The 24,912-nt window shown below is 46.0% G+C and overlaps 1 long non-coding RNA gene across 2 annotated transcripts; it reads right to left on the bottom strand.

The window, feature by feature from the left end:
- Nucleotides 1–769: 769 nt before the first annotated feature.
- On the bottom strand, nt 770–24,832 carry LOC130829916 (uncharacterized). 2 transcript variants are annotated; one of them, XR_009047673.1, is made up of 4 exons: nt 24,523–24,832; nt 13,170–13,300; nt 7,659–7,724; nt 770–7,516 (listed from the first exon to the last, which is right to left on the bottom strand). It is a non-coding gene; the product is annotated as an uncharacterized LOC130829916 (long non-coding RNA). The 2 variants fall into 2 exon arrangements; XR_009047672.1 differs by lacking the exon at nt 7,659–7,724.
- Between the last annotated feature and the right edge of the window lie 80 nt (nt 24,833–24,912).

The following is a 24,912-nucleotide window of genomic DNA, read 5'->3' as shown; positions in this document are numbered from 1 at the left end:
TGGCCAGGGAACTAAGATCCCGCATGCCACACAGCAACTAAGCCTGGGTGCCACAACTACAGAGCCCACGACCTACAACAAAAAAGATCCCATGTGCCACAGCTAAGACCTGACACAGCCATAAATAAACGAATAATTTTTATTAAATAAAACCTTTACTTGCTCCAGAGTTCCTGGAGGTGGACTGAAGCTGTGTGTGCATCAATGTTACAGCTTAACTTCTCCCTCCGCACATCTGCTTCCTTTCCTCTCTTAAGGAGCTGTCAATCCCAGGGGAACTCCCAAATAAACATCTTGTGTGCTAAACTCCGTTCAGAGTCTGTTCCCCAGAAAACCCAACACACAACCCTCCCTCCCCCCAAAATGCCTTCCTCCATTCTCTTTCAAGATCTACTCCCCAGGCCACTCCTCTTCAGAAGCTCTGTAGTACATATGCATCATTTCACTTATTTTACATTAATATGAAACACAGCATACCATTAATTATATCCTAGGCACATGAAGTCAAAAGCATCCACTATGGGGATTCACTGGTGGCACAGTGGTTAAGAATCCACCTGACAACGCAGGGGATACGGGTTCCATCCCTGTTCCAGGAAGATCGCACATGCTGCAGAGCAACTATGCCCATGGGCCGCAACTATGGAGCCCAAGGTCTAGAGCCCACCAGGCACAACTCCTGAGCCCACATGCCACAACTACTGAAGCCTGAGGGCCTAGAGCCCGAGCTCCACAACAAAAGAAGCTATTGCACTGAGAAGCCCGCATAACACAATGAAGAGTAGCCCCCACTCACCACCACTAGAAAAAGCCTGCGCGCAGCAACAAAGACCCAATACAGCCAAAAATATTTCTTAAAAATGTGATGCACCATATTTACAAATTGAAGGATAAAAACCACATGATCATCTCAATAGATGCAGAAAAAGCTTTGGACAAAATTCAACACCCATTTATGATCAAAACTCTCCAGAAGGTGGGCACAGAGGGAACCTACCTCAACATAATAAAGGCCATATACGACAAACCCACAGCAAACATCATTCTCAATGGTGAACAACTGGAAGCATTCCCTCTAAGATCAGGAACAAGACAAGGATGTCCACTCTCACCACTACTACTCAACATAGTTTTGGAAGTCCTTGCCACAGCCATCAGGGAAGAAAAAGAAATCAAAGGAATCCAAACTGGAAAAGAAGAAGTCAAACTGTCACTCTTTGCAGATGACATGATACTACACATAGAAAATCCTAAAGATGCCACCAGAAAACTACTCGAGCTAATCAATGAATTTGGTAAAGTTGCAGGATACAAAGTTAACACACAGAAATCTCTTGCATTTCTATACACCAACAATGAAAGATCAGAAAGAGAAGTTAAGGAAACAATCCCATTCACCACTGCAACAAAAAGAATTACATACCTAGGAATAAACCTAACCAAGGAGGTAAAAGACCTGTACTCAGAAAACTATAAGACACTCGTGAAAGAAATCAAAGAAGACACAAACAGATGGAGGGACATACCATGTTCTTGGATTGGAAGAATCAACATTGTGAAAATGACTATACTACCAAAAGCAATTTACAGATTCAATGCAATCCTGATCAAATTACCAATGGCATTTTTCACAGAACTAGAACAAGAAATTTTATGATTTGTATGGGAACACAGAAGACGCCGAACAGCCAAAGCAATCTTGAGAAGGAAAGACGGAGTTGGGGGAATCAGGCTTCCTGACTTCAGGCTATACTGCAAGGCCACGGTGATCAAGACAGTATGGTACTGGCACAAAAACAGAAATAGAGATCAGTGGAACAGGACAGAAAGCCCAGAGATAAACTACGGTCAACTAATCTATGACAAAGGAGGCAAGGATACACAATGGAGAAAAGGCAGCCTCGTCAATAAGTGGTGCTGGGAAAACTGGACAGCTACGTGTAAAAGAATGAAATTAGAACACTTCCTAACACACCATATACAAAAATAAACTCAAAATGGATAAAAGACCTAAATGTAAGGCCAGACACTATAAAACTCCTAGAGGAAAACATAGGAAGAACACTCTTTGACGTAAATAACAGCAAGATCTTTTTTGATCCACCCCCTAGAATAATGGAAATAAAAACAAAAATTAATAAGTGGGACCTAATGAAACTTCAAAGCTTCTGCACAGCAAAGGAAACTATAAGCAAGAAGAAAAGACAACCCTCAGAATGGGAGAAAATATTTGCAAACGAATCAACAGACAAAGGATTAATCTCCAAAACATATGAACAGTTTATCCAGCTCAATATCAAAAAAACAAGCAACCCAATCAAAAAATGGGCAGAAGACCCAAACAGGCATTTCTCCAAAGAGGACATACGGATGGCCAAGAGGCACATGAAAAGTTGCTCAACATCACGAATTATTAGAGAAATGCAAATCAAAACGACAATGAGGTATCACCTCACACCGGTTAGAATGGGCATCATCAGAAAATCTACGAGCAGTAAATGCTGGAGAGGGTGTGGAGAAAAGGGAATGCTCTTGCACTGCTGGTGGGAATGTAAATTGATACAGCCACTATGGAAAACAGTATGGAGGTTCCTTGCAAAACTAAAAATAGAACTGCCATATGACCCAGCAATCCCACTACTGGGCATATACCCAGAGAACACCATAATTCAAAAAGACACACGCACGCCAATGTTCACTGCAGCACTATTTACAATAGCCAGGACACGGAAGCAACCTAAATGTCCACTGACAGATGAATGGATAAAGAAGATGTGGTACATACATACAATGGAATCTTACTCAGCTCTGAAAAGCAATGAAACTGGGACATTCTTAGAGACATGGATGCACCTAGAGACTGTCATACAGAGTGAAGTGAGTCAGAAAGAGGAAAACAAATATTGTATATTAACACATATATGTGGACTATAGAAAAATGGTACAAATCAACCCGATTGCAAGGCAGAAATAGAGACACAGATGTAGAGAACAAACATGTGCACACCAAGTGGGGAAAGCGGGGAGGGTTGGTGGGGGGAACGAATTGGGAGACTGGGATACCAAACTGTACACTCTAAATATATGCAGTTTATTGTAAAAAGAAAAAAAATAAAAACTTAAAAAAGAAAAAATAATACCTCCCAGGCTGTTATAAGGTGTTATAAGATCAAATGCTGTGTAAAATCTTTAGCAAAGTAAGGGCTCCAAAAAATGTTACTGTTACTTAAAGGGTCATCAGAGGTCACAGAGTTGGACTTCATTTTACCAGTGAGGTAACACAACCAGTAACAGAGTTTAGAAACAAAATGAATTCTCATCCCATAGCTCAGTGCTCTAGCTGGATTTTAATCTCAAATTATTATTAAATGTCAGTGTGACCTTAATGGAAGCCATGATCTAGCAAGGCTCTGAGCAGGATGTGTCTCGGTTGTGTATGCTTGGGCTTCCCTTGTGAAAACTCGCCTCAGGATCAGAGACACTGCCTCCTGCTCAGTTAAGGAGACGGTGGGATGGCCTGGTGTCTTGTTTAATCAACACTCGTTTACTGCCGGGTACAGACAAGATCAACCGGTTCCGTCAGTACTCTGTGTTCACTAGGTCTGATGGGTATTTGACCTCAAATGTGCATCTGCGGCCCATCGTATCTGTAAGCATACGTGATCTTTACCTCCTGACATGAGCTCCTTCACATAGTTTTGAACAAATCCTTACAAGTGAAAGACTATTTCAGTAAAAGTTAATCCTTTAGCTAAGGGAGATAATTGCTTGGCAATTTCAACTTAATGAAAATTGTTTTATCTAAAAAGGAAAGGATGTTCTTTTAAGCAAAAACTCAACTGAAGGGAGTCATCCAGAGCTTGAACTGAGGAAGCGCTGGGTCAGAAGAATACAAAAAATCCTTTAATTTCATCAGCATCAGCATTTCAGCACTGGATTATTTTCTCTAATATGTCTGTAACCTGGACTACACCCGTATTTGTTTTCATCTCTGCTGAGAGAAAGAAAACTACAATTACTCTTTTCTTGAGCAATGCAGAAAGCAGCTTCCATTTTTCTCCAATTTTAAAAATTTGCTAAATGAACAAATATTTAAAATTTTAAAAATCAAAACTACTACAATTAACTTTCCAGTGAATATATTCTGTGGTGCTGAAATTTTAAAATGTCTGTCAGCAGCCACTCTGTAACCCTGGAAATTACAGCTGACCCTTGAACAGAGTCAGGGCTTGAGCTGCACGGGTCCACTTATACTTGATTTTCTCACTAGTAAATACTGCAGCCCATCCTGCTGGTTGAACTGCAGACACGGAGAGCTCACTATAAATTATACGCAGCTTGCCGACTGCTTGCAGGGTAGCCCTCACCCCAACACTGTTCAAGGTCACCTGGAAATCTGTTCTGGAAATTCCCTTCCATAATTTAAAATCACCAGACGAGGGTACAGCTAAACATGTGATACTTGGATCCCTGAGCATGAATGAGAAGAAACATTCAAAATGAAGCTGAGTTCTATTTCTGACTGAAATTTAGTGCCTCAGTTGCTATGCTTGCTGAGTGTAGACACTTGCCAAGAAGAAAGCAAATGGCAACCTAACTTCTCTTCCACACAAACAGGGGAATAAAAATTCAACACTGTAACAGAATAAATGCTATAGAATAAATGCAGCAGAAATGCTCGGCATTAACAGAACAGACGTGGAAGACTCTAACAGGAATAGTACCTTGTTTCTTTTATGCATACATATTTATGTGGTACAATTAAAGAGCTTACCAATTAAATCAGAAATAACTTGGTATGTGCGATAGTGGTAGAGAAAAGCATCTGTAAAATTAATTTATTGAAAATAACTTTACCTGTATCTGTATATGCATTCAATTACAACTTCTTAATTTAGAATACATACCCTGCAGACAAGATTACTGAACAGGTTTAAAAACTGTTCTCTAGGATTGTTTGAAACATTGATAACCTCACAGATAATTATCTTATTCTCAGTCTTAATATTCTGTAACTTCAATGTTCCACAACCCCTTATATTTCAAAAGTAAAATTCAGAAGAACATGCTTATAAATATAGAAACTGTCGACTTAAAAAAAATTCACAACGTGAGAGTTGTGAGTTGAGTTTATCTGGGGCAAAATGAGGCCTGCAGCCTGGAAGACAGCATCCCAGATAGCTCTGAGAAACTGCTCCAAAGAGGCAGGGGGGGAGATCAGTATATGTGTGGTTTTGGTGAAAGAGAAAAACATGCAATCAAGCACATATTGTTTACAGCAGGTTTCTGCTGGTCTCATGCAGGTTACTGTGAGTCACGAGGAGCAGTCGTCACCATGAAGGATTTTAGTGTTTTTCTAGATGTGAGGAGGTACCAGAATTGAGCTCATAAAGTTGTCTCCTGGAAACATCTGACTATCTGATGACCTGTTCTGCCAGTTTTTCACAGAGCACACAGGGCCTCATTTCAGCCCTCCAGCCTGAACTCCTTTCAGGGGGTGCTGAAAGTCAGCAGCTGCAGCAGCACCTGAGTTAATCCTCACAGAGGTGGATGGCAAGTGCCAGTGGTGAGTGCCAACTGTAGCTGACAGGGCCCCTCATGGTCATAAACTCGACCACGCTTTGGGAGGCACTTCGTGACCATTTTGTCCCATGGTGCTGGGAAGGCTCCTTCCTAGCTCTGGCGAAGATTTTGCAGATAGGCCACTCAGTGTGCTATTACTGGGCTAGGTATTTTTTACAAAGGTCAGAGGTCTCTGGACCACCTGTATTTCTAGTCTGCTACAGTCCAGGAAAACCTCCCTCTTGTTGTGTCTTCCTGTATCTAGCATTACACTATTGCAATCATTGATCGCATACAGAACTATATCTTTGATTAATGCTTTCCAGTCACCTAGTCATCATTAGTTTTGTCAGCTGCTCAGTCACATTTTTGGTACCACAAGAAACAATAATTTTGTAAAACAGGCAAAATACAAATAATATAGCTAATAACATTAATAGAGTTATAAGCAAATATTTAAGCCAAAAACTTCCCTTAGGTGTAGCCCAATATATCCTCAAGTTGTCTGAGTCTATTTTGTACCAATCTTTATCTTTCAGGGGTATTACATTCTGACACTGTCCATAAGGCCCCCAGCCCAATTTCCTAGTGTTCCTAGGCTGCTTATCCTTCGTATAATTTAATTGTTCCCGAGATAAAGGGGGGCATTGAAACAAATGCCCACAGCCTGTTGGTAACCACATAAAACCAACCCATCTTTGTGGGAGGTTTTATTCCTTGGCTGAAATATTGCTTGTTTCTCTGCTAGAGCTTGAGTAACTTGAGAGGAAAATTCATTTTTTTAGGGCCAGCGTCAGAGCAGGTATTATTGTCTAGGTGAGGGGATCTCCTGAAAAGGACTATAATTTTTTCCTCTAGAATAAATTTCCTGAGGGCCGTCCAATTAGAGCCTTGGAGGGGAGAAATCCACCAAGGTAACCCAAGAGTACTAGTCATAGCTATTGGGCCACAAACTCAACAACTGGACTGAGTTTTAAAATTAGCATAGGAAAACATCTGAGTCATATACAAAGCTCCAAGAAGTCAAGAAAACATTACAAATGCTCATACAAGTCAGGTGCAGGATCTTGGGATAGCTATCTACTTCTAATGTTGGTTTCTTCTCATCCTAGTGTGAGTGCAGTTTCTCCTCTGATAAGGGTCCTTCCATCTAGGTTGGAGATTGTCCTTTAAAGTATGTCCTTTCCAGTATGTGTAGTCCCCTGGCTGCAGGTCCTGGGGCATCTGATTTTCATTCAAACACAGATTACTGAGATAAGCTTCCGAAACAAACTTGCAGTGTCCTTTTACAAACTCAGTTAGACTCTGCATTAATATAGGGTAACAGCAAGGCACTATCCAGGGAGTGAATCTTAGTAAATACAGACCTCTATCAGCAAAACCGGCACTTCATATTCATTGAAACATAAACTTTTTCTCTCTAAAATGGCGCTCATTTTTACCAAATATAACCGAATTAAGACTCAGTTGTTTGCAAAAGAAGTCTGGTCTCAAAAAAAAAAAAAAAAAAAAAAAAACTTGGCCTGATAATTTATGTAACTATACTTGATCATACAGGCTTTTTGCTTTGCTGAGACTTTTATAAGGAGTCTCAGACTGAACTTTTTTTTTTTTTTAATAAATTTATTTTATTTATTTATTTAGTTGGCTGTGTTCGGTCTTCGTTGCTGCACACGGGCTTTCTCTAGTTGCGTCGAGCGGGGGCTACTCTTCGTTGCGGTGTGCGGGCCCCTCATTGCAGTGACCTCTTGTTGCAGAGCACGGGCTCTAGGTGCATGGGCTTCAGTAGTTGCGGCACATGGGCTCAATAGTTGTGGCTCATGGGCTCTAGAGCACAGCCTCAACAGCTGTGGCACACAGGCTCAGTTGCTCCACGGCATGTGGTATCCCCCTGGGGCAGGGATCGAACCCGTGTCCCACGCATTGGCAGGCGGATTCCCACCCACTGCGCCACCTAGGAAGTCCAAGACAACTTTTTTTAAAAGACCTTTCAGGGCTAGGAAAGTCATGCCAGGGGCTTATCACAGATTTTGCCTAACAAATCTAGGGGAATTCCTCCCTTTTTAAGGGCCCCAAAATACCCTGAGTTTTTATACCTGTTAGTGAGGCAGCCTTTCTAATTTATCTGATAAAGCTGCTGGGAACCTAAGAGTTTCCAATGTCTGGAGGGAACAGAAAGAGAGAAAAGATAAAGGTTTCAATCCTGCTTACAAAGGTATAGTTTGCCAAATTACTGTAAGTCATAATTGTTTGAGGGCAAGGTTTTCCTTACACCTGGAAAACAAAGATTTAAGCCAGTCATTTTTCAGATAGAAACCATAAAATGTATGACCATATTCACCAGTTTGCTCACTCCTATGTAACTAATCCTTTTTGTTAACAGCTTATGAAGCCATCAGGTTTCTCATTAGGATTCTTCAATTTCTTACCCAGTTGAGCATTACGGTCAGAAAGTCAGAAACTTGTATTTTTCCAAAAGTCCTTTTTATAAGTCTTCTTGAAGAGGAAGCATTTTTGCAAAGGCATCAGAATAAAACCATAACTGTCTACAATAACATAAGGTTTAAGAAGGAGCATTTAAAATCTAATTGCAATGTAACTGACAAGCAAACTGGTTACTGACATGGCATACAATACTAGAATCATGAATGATAACATTTTATCAGGACATACCAGAATTTTAGGAACTCCATATAATGTCTAGAATATCTATATTAATAACAATTACTATATGCTAAAATCTAAGATTTATTACTCCTTTGACAATACTTCCCATGTAAGTTAATGTACCAAATGAACCTAGTTCATATCTCTCTTCGGGATGTTTGAGGGGCCCTTTGAAGCATCCAAAGTTAGCTAGAGGTCCAAGGACTTCATTAGAATTTGATGTGGGAAGTTTTGTAAAGGTAAGGAAACTTAACATCTGTTATCAAAAGGCAGCTCAACATTTTGAGAAAACTTGTCCTCTTAAAAGAGAGAAAAGCCAAATTCAAGTTGTGCACCAGCTTACTTTTAAAATTAAGTTACTCAACTAAATTTATTCTAAACTTAGTCAATCATGACCATGCACAAAACTCTTTTCACAGGGTCCACTTTCCACAAACCTTTTTCTCACTCTCTGTATCCATTGCTTTCCCATCCAGAAACAGACACCTCTGAGTCAGACCTACTTCCCTTTCCCTTAATAAAATGTAATTCCATTCCACATGCCTTCTTGAAAACACACATCCTACTTTCCTTAAGCAACCATGAACTGTCCTTTATGTTAGCATTCTGTAGACTGGTGAACATAAATACCAGTGATAATTTCTAAAAACATTTGCTTACTTCAGAGAACACAGCACCAAACTTCTTTACTAATAGTCCAAACTATCTTTAGTTTCTCTGTAAGAGGAAGCCAGTGGTCAGTAATTAATATTTCAGTATCTTATTTTATTTGGCAATGACCTAGCTATTCAATAAGCCTCCATCACTTAATTTAGCACAATTTTAGACTGTCAAGTTACCAGAATCTGGAGACACTATTTTAGATAGGCATTCCTAAAGCATAATTATTTTAATAGAGCTTGTCTAAAAGCTCTTATCTCATTTACATTTTCTTTCCTTAAAAGTTTCTTCACATAAAGTTACTTTCCTTGTTATTAGATTTGTAACAGATAGAACAAGATTTTAATTAGTTTATATTACACCTAGGCATAACAAAAGTATTATACTTAATGTTGATGGCTCTAAAAACATGTCTATGTTAAGTAGATCAACAAACATTAATACCAGATATTAATTTAATACTGAATAGTTCCCTGTTCCTGTGAACCTGAAACTTATTTAGCTTAATTTTTTTGTATTTAGAATTATTTTAATTTGTAAGTGCTTACTTTTCTTTAAGCCAGTTAAACAGAGCTCATTTACAAATTAACCACAGCAATATTATCCAGAGACAAAGCCACATACTGAGACATACATATATCCAGACACACACACGAGATGTAGCTGCATTTTCTAAACTTAGTCATGCATCAGATATCATAATATAAAACTCACTAGGTTATAAATAGCAGTTGAAATAAGAATTCTAAAAGGCTTCCTCCAGTTTTGTTTTTCTTTCTCAATCTCAGGAATTAGAGATAGTCTAGATAAGATATGTTCCTGAGAGCTCTGGTCTCAAGGTGCAGGGAGAGAAAATCAGGTTCTCCCTCGCAGGACTTATTCCCTTATGATCAAAATTCTGAAGAGAATTTTTTTTTCCTTCAAACTAGCTTTCCCTACTGCTTGGGAATTAAATGAGGGTTGATTAAAACTTTGACTGGCATTGTGTACTTCACTGCTGCAATTGAAGGTTGTGCAAGGTTCATAATTGCCACAGATACCCCCTTTTCTCTCTCTCCTTTTCTTCTTTTTTATGGTTTTGAAAAGTTGGTCAGCCAATATAACAAGGGTGTTTGTATGTAATGCAGATGAACCTAGATTGTGTCTTTTGACTAGAGTAGCCTAATCCTCATCTAAGCGTTCTAAAAAAGTGGGGTTAAGCAAACAATCCTTTTGGTGGTTAGAGAATAATTCAAAAGCCAAGCCAGAACGTTGCTTAAAAGTTGTTTTTTTTCCCCTCAAACCTTTCCTAACAGTCCAGAATTTAGTCATCCGATCTTTGCCTGCACGGTGGAATCTCTGTCCACTCTAAGGTTTTTGGGAAAAGCTCTGGGATAAGTCTGAGTAATTTCTGAGCTAATTCACTGCATGCAGTGTGAGCCTGTGCTTCAAAATCCATTAAGGGATGTTTTCATCCTACTTTCTTTACCCATTCCCTTTCTTTGCTTTTAGAATGGACAGCTGTATTAATTGATGAAGATCTGAAAACCTGGGCTCATAGGTCCGGATGATCAACTGAAACTCCTTAGCCAAGCCCTAAGTTCTGCTCGGGTCCAGGGTGTGTGCCTAGCACCGAGGACGGTTCACCTCCCCCTGTACCAGGTTTCTCCTTAGAGGGAGCTATAATCACTTCTGACTGTTTATCCTTCTTTTCTGGGGAGAGGGGAGCAGAAGGAGGCAGAAGAGTTGGAAGAGAAAAAGAGACAATTCCGATGGATGAGGCTATGTGGGAGGAGCAGAGGGAGAGAGTGAGCTGGAGACAGAGAGTGCTAGCAGCCGTTCCAGTTTAGAAGCTTCTAGATACCAACCAAAGTAAGCATTCCACTCAGTCTGTTTGATATTAAGGCCAGCTTTTTTCTAACTGTGCGCACAAAACAGCAATTTTGGAACATCAAAATAACCCCAATTTGGTCATTTTAGGTTGAGATCTCCTTTAGTATAAGTTCCCAATGAAGTAGGTACTTGTAAGTATAGGTTTTATACGTACATAAACCTGACTGAGGTGTTGGTCAGAGGCTGGCCTTCTGACGCCCCTTGTTTCTGTGTTTGAGAGGCTCTATTTCCCATTTTAAAGTTGAATTTGTCTGGGATAAAAACACTAGTGAGATTGTGTGGTGGGCCAGAGTGCCGCTTGTGAGCTTAACTCCTCTAGGCATCACCCCAGGGTCGTTCCAGCCCTCTTACGTGTCCCAGTTTCATCCTCCGGTGGTCTAAGACCACCAAGGGTGCTCAGATCGCTGAATGGCCAATTTTTATTGCGACCCCTGGCAAGCAAGTGTTTTAAGTAATGAGTGGGTTTCCCTACAGGACCACTGCATGGGATGAGGACTCTGCCTCCACCACTCCTGTAAACTTCCCAGTCGCCTGAGAAAGCTGCAACCAGCTGGCAGGGGTTCTTGTCCCGTTTCTCCAGAGTGAAGCTCTCATGTAATATCTTCACTTTTATCCCAACAAATTCTATTAAGGCAGCCGAACTGAGGAAAAGCGTCAGATCAGCCTCTTACCTAACCACTCAGCACAGACCACTCAGCCTCTTACAACTGAGCAAGCCCTGGTATCTTTCAATCACGCCCCACCCCCCAGGATCTTTCACCTGGGTGGGTACTCTCCAGTATCTTTCAACTGACCCCCCCCCCCCACAGTGTTTTTCCACTTGGTGGGTATTCCCCAGTATCTTTCAACTGACTCCCCCCACCCAGTATCTTTCTACTGGGTGGGTATTCCCCTGGTATCTTTCAACCAGCCCTCACCCTCTAGGAACTTTCACCTAGGTGGATATTCCCCAGTATCTTTTAACCAAGCATCCCGCCCAGTACCTATCCACTGGGTGGGTATTGCCCTGGTATCTTTCAACCAGGCCCCCACCCCCCTCCAGTATCTCTCAGCTGGGAGGAGGCAGGTACCTGCTACACTGCCAAATAAAACTCAGGACGGAGGAAGAGATCAAGATGGTGGAGTAGGAGGACGTGCGCTCACTCCCTCTTGCAAGAGCACCGGAATCACAACTAACTGCTAAACAATCATTGACAAAAAGACACTGGAACTCACCAAAAAAGACACCCCACATCCAGAGACAAAGGAGAAACCACAATGAGATGGCAGGGGGGGTGCAATCACGTTAAAATCAAATCCCATAAATGCTGGGTGGGTGACTCACAAACTGGAGAACAGTTATACTGCAGAACTCCACTCACTAAAGTGAGGATTCTGAGCCCCACGTCAGGTTTCCCAACCCGGGGGTCCAGCAACGGGAGGAGGAATCCCCAGAGAATCAGATTTTGAAAGCCAGTGGGATTTGACTGCAGGACCTCCACAGGACTGGGGGAAACGGACACTCCACTCTTGGAGGGCACACAAAAAGTGTGCTCACCAGGACCTAGGGAGAAGGAGCAGTGACCCCGTAGGAGACTGAACCAGACCCACCTGCTGGTGTTGGAGGCTTGCCTGCAGAGGTGGGGGGCAGCTGTGGCTCACTGAGAAGACAGGGTCACTGGCAGCAGGGGTTCTGGGAAGTGCTCATTGGCGTGAGCCCTCCCAGAGTCCACCATTAGCCCCACCAAAGAGCCTGTAAGCGCCCATGCTAGGTAGCCTCAGGCCACACAACCAACAAGATGGGAACACAGCCCCACCCACTGGCAGGCAAGCAGATTAAAGTTTCACTGAGCTCTGCCCACCAAATCAGAGTAAAGTCTTAATGAGCTCTGCCCACCCAGCCCTACCCACCATCAGTCCTTCCCATCAGGAAGCACCATGAGCCTCCTAGATAGCTTCCTCTACAAGAGGGCAGACAGCAGGATCAAGCACCATCAGCAGTATTTCGTCTTATGAAACTGAAAACCACAGCCCCAGAAAGATAGAGAAAATGAAAAAGCAGAGGACTTTCTACCAGATGAAAGGACCGGATAAAACCCCAGAAAAACAACTAAAAGAAGAGGAGATAAGCACACTTCCAGAAAAAGAATACAGAATAATGATGGTGAAGATGATCCAGGACTTTGAGAAAAGACTGGATGCAAAAATCGAAAAGTTTACCAAAGACCTAGAAGAATTAAAGAGCAAACAAACAGAGATATGCAACACAATAACTGAAATGAAAAACACACTAGAAAGAACCAACAGCAGATTAACTAAGGCAGAAAGGCGAATAAGTGACCTGGAAGACAGAATGCTGATAATCACTGCTGTGGAAAACTCAGGACCATCAACCAATACGGGAGATCCGAGAACCAGGAGAGACTTACCTGAATGCGTCTGGACTCCCCGAGGAGGCATATGGGCGCAAGGGGCCTCTGCTGGTACCAAGGCTCCAGTTCCTCATAGAGTTCAGGGGAAGGAGAGAAGTCCACTCTGGGTCCCTTCGTGGCTGCCAAAACTGTCCAGAAAAACAGTGCACAATGTGAGAGTTGCGACTGAAGTTTTATCTGGGGCAAAATGAGGACTGCAGCCTGGAAGACAGCATCCCAGATAGCTCTGAGAAACTGCTCCAAAGAGGCAGAGGGGAAGATCAGTACATATGTGGTTTTGGTGAAAGAGAAAAACATGTAATCAACACATATTGTTACAGAAGGTTTCTGCTAGTCTTATGCAAGTTACTGCTACTCACAGAGAGCAGTCGTCACCATGAGGGATTTTAATGTTTTTCTAGATAGGAGGAGATACCAGAATTGGGCTCATAAAGTTCACTTCTGAAAATATCTAACTATCTAAAGACATGGTCTGCCAGTCTTTCACAGAGCACAGAGGGCCTCATTTCAACGCTCCACCCTGAACATCTTTCGGGGGGCGTTGGCAGTCAGCAGCTGCAACAGCACATGATTTAATCCTTGCAGAGGTAGACAGCAAGTGCCGATGGTGCGTGCCAACTGTAGCTGACAAAAGGAAGTAGCAAAAGGAAGAAAAATCCTAGGCATTAGGCCTGGGGCCACACAATGAGATTAAATTTAATAAACACTTTGTTAAAGATAGGGATTACTCAGAGTTACACTTCTAGGTCTGAACATCTGCATTTTACATCTCTACTTTTTTCAAATAAGAATAATGAAAGAATTAAACAAAGAAAGTTCCCATATGAAATTAAAGGTGGCATTACTTTCACTGAAGAGTCTGTCAACCACCTGGAGAGCAGCTCCATCTCTCTCAGCTGAGCAGCTTCTCAATTACACACAGAAAGTGAACCAAAGCTCAACGAGCCTTCTGGGGAAGATGTTCGGTCATTAAGCTGAGTGCTCACCCAGTGGTCCTCATCTGCTGAGCTCAAATTCTTGAGAGTTCAAAGGTAGGACCTTCTTGGAGTTAAAGAAAAAGGGCAAAAAGCAGCTTCCACATCTAAGCAGAAACTAATAATCAAAGAAAACATTTTCTAGTGCAAAACTTGCCCAAACCTGGCCAATCAAACCCCTATTTCCAGACTCCAATCTCAGACCTGCTCAATCAGATGTTCCAAAAGAGGAGCCCAAATTAGAACTTTAGGAAGCCCTGTGGGTAGCATAGTCTAACACAGCCGAGAGGAGCTGCAGACCCAGTCAGGAGGCTGCTGAGGGAGGCCCTGCAGGCCATGAGTAAGAGTTAAGGGGTTGCCTCAGGTGAGGGTGAGCATCTCCAACAGGTGACAGGACCCCTCCTCTGTGCGGAGAGAGCTGAGGGGGCAGGAGCAGACCACGGAGGCCAAATAGGAGGCACAGAGGTGACATGCACCAGGGTGATGACAATGGAAGAGAAACAAGGCCAGAGTTTCTAGATACACAGGTGACCCCTTAACAACGTGGGTCTGGATGGCGTGGGTCGACTTATACATGGATTTTGTTCAGTAGTAAACACTCCAGAACCACACAGTGTGCAGAGAGGACCACGGCTGCAGGCGGATGGCCGCCTGTAGCTTAATGGGAGGCTGCTCCACTGCGGTGGTTCAGAGCCCCTGACCCCCAAGCTGTTCAGCAGCATCTCTGAATCAACAGCTTTGGCAACAGATGGGCTGCGGGAGGTGAAGAAAAGGCAGGAGATGTGGAGTCAGCTTTCCTGGGTTTGGATTCCACCTCTGCAGCTTACAAAACTGTGTAACCTAGCAAGTGGCACTCTCCACGTCTCAGTCTTCACATCAGAAAATGGAAGTACGATTAAACAATAAATGTTTAAATTAAAATCAATCAATTTAAGTGACCCATGCTATAAACACTTAGCACAGTGCTCGTCCCTGAGACTAAATGTTGGCTGCAATTCATGGGTTTTGTTATTAATGATGCTGCTGTAAAAAGATAACTCACTGAGACCTACTTTGGGAGAGGTACTGTGAAAATAAAGACTTTTTTTGAGAGGGAAGAAAAAGAAAAAACATGTGGTCCTCAAGACCACTTTCGGTTTCCCCCATAACTGCTGCTGACAGATTGACTGATTGATTCATTGATTGATTTTGCAAAACAGAGAAGTGCTGAAGTATGAAAACAATGTAGTTCTGCTACCAGGATCCTCAGAGCCACAGATCACTTACAGTGTGTGTCTCACGGCATCAAGGACAAGAAACAAGTCCCAGTTTTCCGACTCTCCTCATTCCCACCGCTGGGACTGGGGCAACCAAACTGAAACGGCACAATACTGCTATCAAACGGGTGCCCGATAAATCAGGGGTGGCTTCTGCAGTATCGAGTCAATATATCCTACATGAGGGTACATTTTTTTTCTTATTAGACAGCAAACCAGGTGTTACACTCCTCAGCACAAACTTCTCCCGAGTACTTTGAAAGCTGGCACACGTAGACCACCATCTCAGTGTTGTACCTGGCACCCGGGAGCAGGAGTGGTGGAGGTGCCAATGGGGGCCCCTCACAGACCCTAGGCCCCCCCCCCCCCCGGTGCAGAATCGCGGAGCCCGCCTTGCAGAGTTAGTCAGGATCAGCACTGTAAGGCGCCTGACGCGGGATTCCTCCTGGATCCTGCCCTGGCTCCCACTGCCACCGGTTTTCCATCTGAAGATCACCTCCTATTGTAGTAAATACCGGCTGCATTTGTAATAGAAAACCAGAAAGAAAGGCTTTCTCCACTGCATTCTTGACCCTCCTCAGGACACACCTGTCCCCCTCCTCCACCTGCACGTGTCCAGACGGCCTCTTCCCCATCCACCTTTGGTAAGTCTATCAACAACATGCAACCAATATTTACTGCAAAAGGAGGCCACTTTTAGATTCAGATTCCATTAATGGCAATCCCTAACCTCACTTATATACTGACTTTGCATCAGATGCTTTATTCTCAAGGATACCCTAATCTCATGCCCCTGATGGGATCCGTAAGACCTTCAATACAGCCCAGCTGGTACCTCAAGAAGCCTGGCCTTAGAAAAGGACAGTGACAGCAACCAGGCACCTTACTCCTAACCCGCAGGCTCACTTGTGGTCTTTCCAGACTCATGGGCTTCAGGACATGCCAACACGTTTCTGAGCTGCATCCACAGCCCATCCCTTCAGACTCTGCTCTAAACTGACCTCCTCCCGGGCGGCTGCTCCAGGTGAACTAGTGACGCCAGGGTTCTCACACGGAACATGGTGGGAAAATTCTCATTTCTAAAGCTCTTGTTTCAGGACAGTATTTAAAGTACATCTTCGGGTCCTCACTGTTCACACAGATTTCTCAGGCTACTCATCCTAGCTCCACTCTTCCTGGGTTGTCTCCCATCTTTGAATCCCCAGTGTTTACTTACAAGGATCCCCAGCACCTTTTGCAAACATCTTTAGAAGGTCCAGGGACTTCCCCGGTGGTGCAGTGGTTAAGAATCCACCTGCCAACGCAGGGGACATGGGTTCGATCCCTGGTCCAGGAAGATCCCACATGCCATGGAGCAACTAAGCCTGCAAGCCACAATTACTGAGCCCACGTGCTGGGAACTACTGAAGCCCATGTGCCGAGAGGCTGTGCTCCTCAACGAGAAGCCACCACAATGAGAAGCCTGTCCGTGTCCCAGGCCAACCCCGACCTGCGCTACCCATCCCCTCCCTCTGCTTTCTCAGGACCATACACTATCCATCACTTCTCCTTCTCTATGGGATACCCTCTATCAGCATCTGGACACGCTCTAAACACTCCCAAGCTTTTTAAAAAGGTACTTTTCCTTTCCCACTCAGAGCCCACCTGACACAACCCTCTGGCACTCATCACACACCTGTGCTGACCGTTTCCCATCTCCCCAGCTCACCCTGACCAGTTCACCCCACCTAGCCTCAGGCTGTGGAGACCTGGCCAGCACCCCCCACACCCCACCCAGACTGCTCTCAACATCTGCAACGTTACTGATCAGAGCTTTGGCAAATTCAATAACTACTTTTCAGTCTTACTCTTTCTTGACCTCTTAGCACCATTTTATATCACTTAATACTCCATCTGTCTGTCTTCTTTATCTGTTTTTCTGCCCCACCTCTGACTGCTCTCTACCTCTTCCATGCAACTCTCCCCCTGCCCATCACATAAATGTTCACCTGCATGTAAGGCCCTGCTTGATTCTCACTCTGCAGGACCTTTTCAATGCATAACGGCTTCAGGAATCATCTACATGATGAAGGTTCCTCCATCTCTCTCCCACTGGGCTCTGTCTCCTGACCCCAAGACACAAATAACCAGTTACTTTTATATGTCTTTCAGCAATTATCCCCAAATTCCATAGGACCTGAACTGAACTAACTGTTCTCCCAACCTGCTCCTCCTGTACTTTTCACAGAAACAGCATCACCCTCTTGCCTGTCGCCCAAGCCAGAAATCTGCGCACACACCCTCCTTATTCCTGCCCCCTCCCTCGCCTTTATACCATCAACCAAATCCCCAAGGCTCATCATCCGGACCTTCCAAGGCAGAGCTTCTCAGAGTGTGGTCCCAGGCCACCAGCAGCAGCATCCCCCAGGGAGCCCACCTCAGGCCTCCAGACTCAGAACCTCTGGGGTGGGTCCAGCAGTTGTGCTCACAAGTCCTCCAGGTGATTCCAATGCCCACTTGAGGGGGGAGAACCACTCATCTACCAGAATCATCAGATTGTTCCTTCTTCACCCCCAGCACCACCTCCATGGTCAAGGGCAGCACCTTCGCTCCCCTGGATTCCCACTCCATTTCCTCAGAATCGTCCAGCCTCCAAGTCAGACCCACAGAACACCCCTCAGTCAAGACTCCACAAGCACCCAGAATGCCCTCTCGTCTGCCCAAACACTCCAGTGCTTCCCCACTGCTCTCAAGGCTGAGTTCCAATTCCTAAACCCATCTTCCAGAAGCCTTCCTCAACGGCTCTGAGCACCACCCAGAATCTTCCCTACAGATGCCTCCCCCACCCCGGCCCCTCACACTGGACACTGTGCTCCAACCACACTGACCACTCAGAACTCAAGTCTTCTGTCCCCCACGAAATACTGTGCCATTGTATCTGCCCACCTGGCAGCCCCTTTGACAGTGACCAGCACAGCACAGGGAGAGGATCTACATTTTTCAGGAAAAAAATGTCAAGAACTTTTATGTGACTGGCTGGTGACCACTTATGATTAGAGACAGAAAGAAAAGTCAAACTGACACAATAAATTTATGTTTTACGTCTTACCTAAGTACAGACCAGGGTCCAGCAAACTGCCGCCCACTGGCAGTGTTTGTAAATGAAGTCTCACTAGGAAGTAACAGCCAGACTTACTATTCACTCCACGCTGTCCATGGCACTCAAATGACAACAGCAGAGCTGGGTGCTGTGACAGGGGCTGTGAAACAGTTACCAAAGCCTAAGATAGCTTCCATCCATCCAGCTTTAAAAAACTCTGCCAACCCCTCATCTAGACAATAATGGAATACAAAGAAAATACATTTTCTTTCAGATTTCCAAAGTCTAGTAAAAATCTGCAGGAAAAGCCCTCTCAGCTCCTGGCTGACTGGTGTCTCCTGGGTCCCAGGACCCTTCAGGTTCTGCACTTCAGGTTCTCAGGCTCTTGAGACGAGAGAAGGAAGCCTCAGAAACGCCAGTTACATCTGCAGATCTAATTACTATTCAGTATGTATCCAAGGGAAAGAGAAGAAAATCACCCATTTTAATAAAAGTCTATGCTATAAACTCAAAATACACTCTGCATCAGCAGTTGTGAAAGCAAAACAGGCATCTGAAACAGCATGACCCTTAAATGAGGAAATACAAACCACAGAGAAGAAAGTACATCATTAGCTTAAAAAGTGTGACTGCCGCAGATGAGCTGTTGAAAGCTGGTTTTTCTAAACCTCAATGGACTTTCTGGTTGGGGATTATTCTGAAATCCACCAAAGTCCTGGCAGCATTTCCTCTGAGCTCACAACACTGTGGGGAGGGAACAGCAACCAGAAGCCTGACTACTCCTGCAACAATACTCAACAATGGAGCCTAATTGGGGGGCGGGAGAGAATCAGCTGTTTGCCTTCTAAGATAGAATACACAAAAAGCAGCACATGTTAGATATTTACTAAAACACACACCAGGTCAAAAATAACCTCAAAATATATGTGATTCAATTCACATGCATAAAAGCTTGGATACCGATGACTACAGGAACTGGTCATTCAGCCATAAAATCACAGAGTCCAGAGAAACAATTTTCAAAACATGTATTAAAATCCTTCTACTTTACACTAAACCGTATGACTACTAAACCTGGGGGATGTAACCTGACCCACCATACCATCAAGCCTGTGGTAAAGAAAGGTTTCTAATACGACTATTTAAAAATCATGCAAGTGTACAGCCAGCAAAGAGAGAAAGCAAGGCACAACTTCATGCAATCCACTTATCATATTCTTTAGGAAGTAATTATCTACTTTTTAACTAAAAATAAAATTGGATGAAAAAATGCCCCTTGGGAAAAAAACTAAGAATAGTAAGCAGATTTCTTCCTGTTTATATTTATTGACAGTTCCCTTCAATAATTTCATCCTACAAGAATTATCCAGCCAAGAAAACCAACAACCTCTAGCCCTTGGGTTCCTCTGGCTCTGGAACTGAGTAAAGCAGATGTCCTTGTAGACGGTGGTACTTTCATTCGTTAAGGCCACAGTGTCCACAGACTATGCCGGACATACACACCACAGAGTGAGCGGAAATGACCACGAGAGGATTTCAGTCTGAAATGGAACTGGGGGAGGCATGGAGACTCACACACGCGCCCCCCAGGAAACAAACTGAGGAACCAAGAGGCTTATTTTCCCTAAGTGCCTGGTTTACAGAAGATGGAAACCTGTCTCCTGACCAGAGAACACCCACCAAGAGTCCCTCCCCATCCTCAAGCCAATGAACTCACTGCCTGGATGCTGGCTGGGCGCCCCCTCTTTTCACTCCTTGCCCAGCGATGGAGCTGCCCCAAACCCTCAACTGACTTCCTGAACTGCAAGCCCTCTGCTTTTCCCCAACAAACTCAATTTCTGGTCATCTGATGTGGCCTCCGTTTACCTCTATTATTTAGGGTGACACTACAAGTAACTGATGTGCCAGTCTTTGCGGGTGACACTTTCCCAGGGGCATGTGGTCACCACGAAGAGGCCAGGAACACACCACCACGTGGACATGATGGACTCGCCTTCACAAACTGGCAGGTGTCTGACCCGCGGCTTTTCCTACTCTCTCCAGAAAGATGTGGGGGAAGAAGGTGGCAATTACACCAGTAAAATCAACAGTAGCAAGTAGAGTAAGAAAGAAGAATGGCAATAAGCCCAGAAGCAGAGACCCAGTAGAGAGTCGGTTCCCAGGCCAAGCGATTCCTGAGCGAATCCATGTTCCCTCCCATCCTCCACCTTCCTTCCCTCCACCTTCCTTTCCTCCAAGCGTTCACAAGACTGTGAAACATATGTAACTCCTGATCATTAAATCAACCCACTTGGTAGATCTTCCAGGTCTTCCCTTTCTCAGTCACCAGGGCTTTCCTCCCAACCCTCCTCTTCGGGAAATCAGGGCACATTTACTGAATGGCTATGCTGGGTTCTGTGATAGAAACATGAAAGATAACAAAAACAGTAATCACTGCTATTAACTGGGCCCTTATTGCATGCCAAGTAGTTCACTAAATGCTTTATCAATTAGTCTCATTTACTCTTCCACATAGCTCCCAATAGTTACTATTATTACACATGAAAACTTTTAACCCATGACCTTGTAACTGTCCCAACCTCTTCAGTAAGTGGAGGAGATGGGACTGGAGTCCACGGTCTAGGACTAGGGTCTGCTCTGACCACACTGGGGAGACTGGATCCCTGTGTTCATCACAGATTCATGTTTCTGTGGTAACACAGGGACACAGCACTGCACCATCACAAGAGCACCTCCATGGAGGATTTAATGTGCACTGAGGCATGCAAGGTGTGTAGCCTATGATGACACAGGGTAGGTCCTTTGAGAGAGTAAATGCAGACTTTGATGGTGAAGGAAGATGTCTACGGACGGAATGACGTCTAACTCTGAAGAGCATTCTCTGAAAGAGAGTGAACTGCACGAGGAAGTAACAGTTCAGGAGCAGGTGCAGGAACACTCACCCAGCCCCACAGAGAGAGAAACAGAGAAGCACTTTGGCAGGTGAAGGTCGGGTCTCAAGCTGGAGGAGAAGGCAGGTCATGGAGGTCCAAGGAACCTGGGCTTCATTCTGACAGAAAAACGACTAAAAAGGCTTTACACAGGAATAGGATACGGTCAAATGTCATCACGGCATTTCTCAACTGCTAGCATTGGTACTGGACACTCTCTGTTGGGGGAGGGGTCCTGTAAAGCGCTTGGCGGCAACCTCAGACTCCACCCCCAGATGCCAGCTGCACCCCTGTGGGAAGACACTCGGGAACCTTTCTGAAACCTTGAAAATGGTAAAGTATGTGGGCCGAGCGATGGGATTCAGAATGTCCTGCTTGAGCAGTGGAGGAGCTGAGGGTGCAGGGCGTGGAGACTAATATCACCCTGTTTGGCCCTGAAGGACGGCTGGTTAGCCAAAGACGGGTAAGATTCCTCAAGGGAGGAACAACCTAAGACAGGCACAGCCGTAGAGGGGCCAACAGGGGTGGTGCATAGAGCCTTCCTTATATCACCCTGTTTGGCCCTGGAGGATGACTGGTTAGCCAGAGACGGGTAAGATTCCTCAAGGGAGGAACAACCTAAGACAGGCACAGTCGCAGAGGGGCCAACACGGGTGGGGCACAGACCCCTAATATCTGAGAGAGGTCTCCTGCCCCCAGGGCTGTTTTGCTCTCCACCCCCAGCTCAAATCCACACCTGCTCAACTCGGACCCAGGAAGTAAACAAAGATAATTGCCTCAGTCATGTGAGGCCTTTGATTGTTTATGGGTGTAACCTGAGAATGTTAGACCAGGAACTCAATAAAAGCAACCTGGGATGAGTCAGCGGGGGCTCTTGATCCGAGAGGTCTTGAGCCCCACCCCCCCCCCCCCCCCCCCCACTTTTCTCTTCAGTCTGTGTCTGTGTCTTCCTCAAGCTTGCGGCACCCGTCACTCACCTCGAGTCGCCGAGCTGGTCTCGGCACACCCCTCCTGCATTGTGGCCACCAAATGTCCTCACACATTGCCAATCACACCCTGGAGGGACCCTGACCCTGAAGTGAGAACCACAGGCTGGAGTGAGGAGCAGGGACTGGGGACCCAAGATGGTAGCTGAGAAGGCGGGTGTGAGAAGCAAGCCAGGGACAGCTGAGCTGAAAGGTGACTTTCCTGATTCCTCTCATATAACGTGGCCACACAATCCAGGCCCCCAGAAGCATCTAGACAATGTTCCAGGCCACGTTGCGCAAACTCCTCTCCACCTCTGAATCCTGTCTCACCCGGCAGGGTCATCACTGACCCACCCCAGAGGGGAGCCTGGCCGGCCTCCTCCACACAGCTTTCCCCTCACAGCCCCGTGTCTGCTTCTCAGCACAACCTCCTCCAGCCTGGGGGTGTCCACTCTCAGCCCACACCTGAGCCCGTCAACTCTAATAACTCCCCAGAATGGACTTCAGAATCAGGAGCCCAGCTCCACCGCTCCGATCTTAAACAATATCCTCCAGCCAAGCCTCCCACGAATCCATTCCCTCTCCTCTCTCTACGCCTGCTCCTCACTGTCCTTAACTTTATCCCAATGAACTACTCTCCACTATACCGTAACTTACGAGATTCATATGCGTACCCTTCTAGCATATAACCCATGGCCTATGCTAATAACCCCAGCTCCTCTGTCCTCCAGGAATTGCCACCACAATGGCCCCAAAATCACAAATTCTAGATATCCAACAGAAAATGACCATCTTGCCTGAGACCTGTTCTCGCTTTCATATCCTGACGCTTCCTAGAGAATCAGAAACCAAAGAAATCACCCAATCAAAGCTCAAGTCCGGGCAGCTGTAAATCCTGAACACTCCCCATATCTGTCTCTTTCCTTCCCCACTGCCCATTTCAGTTCAGGTACTTTTACCCACAACCCACACACTAATCTTACCTTTCTTCAATCCATTCTCCATTCTGCCACTGCAATAATTTTTTAAAACGCCAATCTCTTTATGGCTTAACTACTCAGAAGTACTGAAAAGCATCACCAGGTTGACACAAATGTCCTTGTTTACACGTCGGGTCGCCTTTCCACCCATCAGCCCCCCAGTTTACAATCCAGAGCCACCTGCACTCCACGGTCACCTGCATCTCCATGCCGAGCACACCCACTGCTCCTTTCAGAGCCGGTCCCTGCAGTCAACCCCTCCTGGACCCTCAGGTCCTGCCTCAAGTCCTATCTCCTGAGCTACAAGGAGACTCAGTCAACCCTCCCCTTTTGCTCCCCTAGTTTGCATGTCTCCACTGGAATCCCAAATACCATAACACTGCATACATCCAACACTGGGCACCCCACACTGTGCAAAATGTTTTACTTGTATTCATGCGTTCTTCTTAGGCAGAAACTACTGTATCACTCCTCATTTTACACAAGAAACAAACTTTGAGAAATTCAGCCGTTTACCTTAATTTGCACAGTAAAGTGGAAAATCCAGGGCTCAAATCCAGTACAGTCTGACTGGAGCCCACTCCAACCAAGCGACAGCCACGGGCGGGTCTGGGGCGGGCGGGGGTCGGTCCAGGCCCGGAAGGCCCCAAGGGGCAGGCGGCGGAGGCGGCGACGCCGGGGGTGACTTGGGCCCTGCGGCTGCTGCTGCAGCTGCTGCAGGCGGGTTGCCTGCTGGACATGCGAGAGCAAATCCTGGGGCCCCGCGGCCAGGAGTGAAAGCTGCGGAGGTCTGGGTCCACCCTGCGCCCGGCCGCCGCCTCCGAAACCTCGGCCATCTCCGGGGCCCCTGACCCCGGCGGAGCCAAGCCCCTCGGAGCGCGTCACCTCCGAAGGGTCTGAACCTTTGGCGTCCGTCAGGCCTGTCTCCTCTGCCCAGAGGCTGGGGTTTGGGGCTCTGGTGCCCATGGAGTGGGCGCTGGCCGGCCTGCCGGGCCTGCGCGTCCGGCACGTCCTCACGGGAGCCGCCGGCACCGCTGCCCTTGCACAGGGGCTTCCGGATGCGCACGCTGGAACACACCGAGGCCCTGCGGTCCCACCGGCTCTTACTCCCGCCCAGCTCCCCGCCGCCACCCCCCTGGCCTTGCGGGCCGGCGCCTACTCACCCCGGCCGCGGTCGGGCCTTCTCCGTACCTCGCCCTCGAGGGGGCTCCGCGCAGGGCACCGCCTGTGCCCCTCTTCGGCTCCGCGTCCCGGTTCCCCACGCTGCTGCCGCCGTCACCGGCGCGCAGGCCACGTAGGCCTCTAGGCCGGGCGGCGTCCAGTCCCGGGCGGGCAAGAACGCGGCGGAAGCAGGCGCGCCGCACACCTGCTGTGCGTCTCACCACGCGCTGAGCGGGCGCCCGCAGGCGCAGCCCCCAACGCACTCACGCAGCGCCGCCAAGGGCCAGGGGAACGCAAAAACCCCGCCCCTACTCCCGCCCCACCCCGCCCTCGGCCCCGCCCCCATTCCCCGCCCACAGGCCCGCCCCCCTAAGCCCGGCCACGCCCACCCT

Source organism: Hippopotamus amphibius, chromosome 10, assembly GCF_030028045.1.
Source record: "Hippopotamus amphibius kiboko isolate mHipAmp2 chromosome 10, mHipAmp2.hap2, whole genome shotgun sequence".
Lineage (NCBI taxonomy): Eukaryota > Metazoa > Chordata > Mammalia > Artiodactyla > Hippopotamidae > Hippopotamus > Hippopotamus amphibius.
Note: the sequence above shows the minus strand (reverse complement) of the source record. Positions and strands in the feature narration are given on the sequence as shown.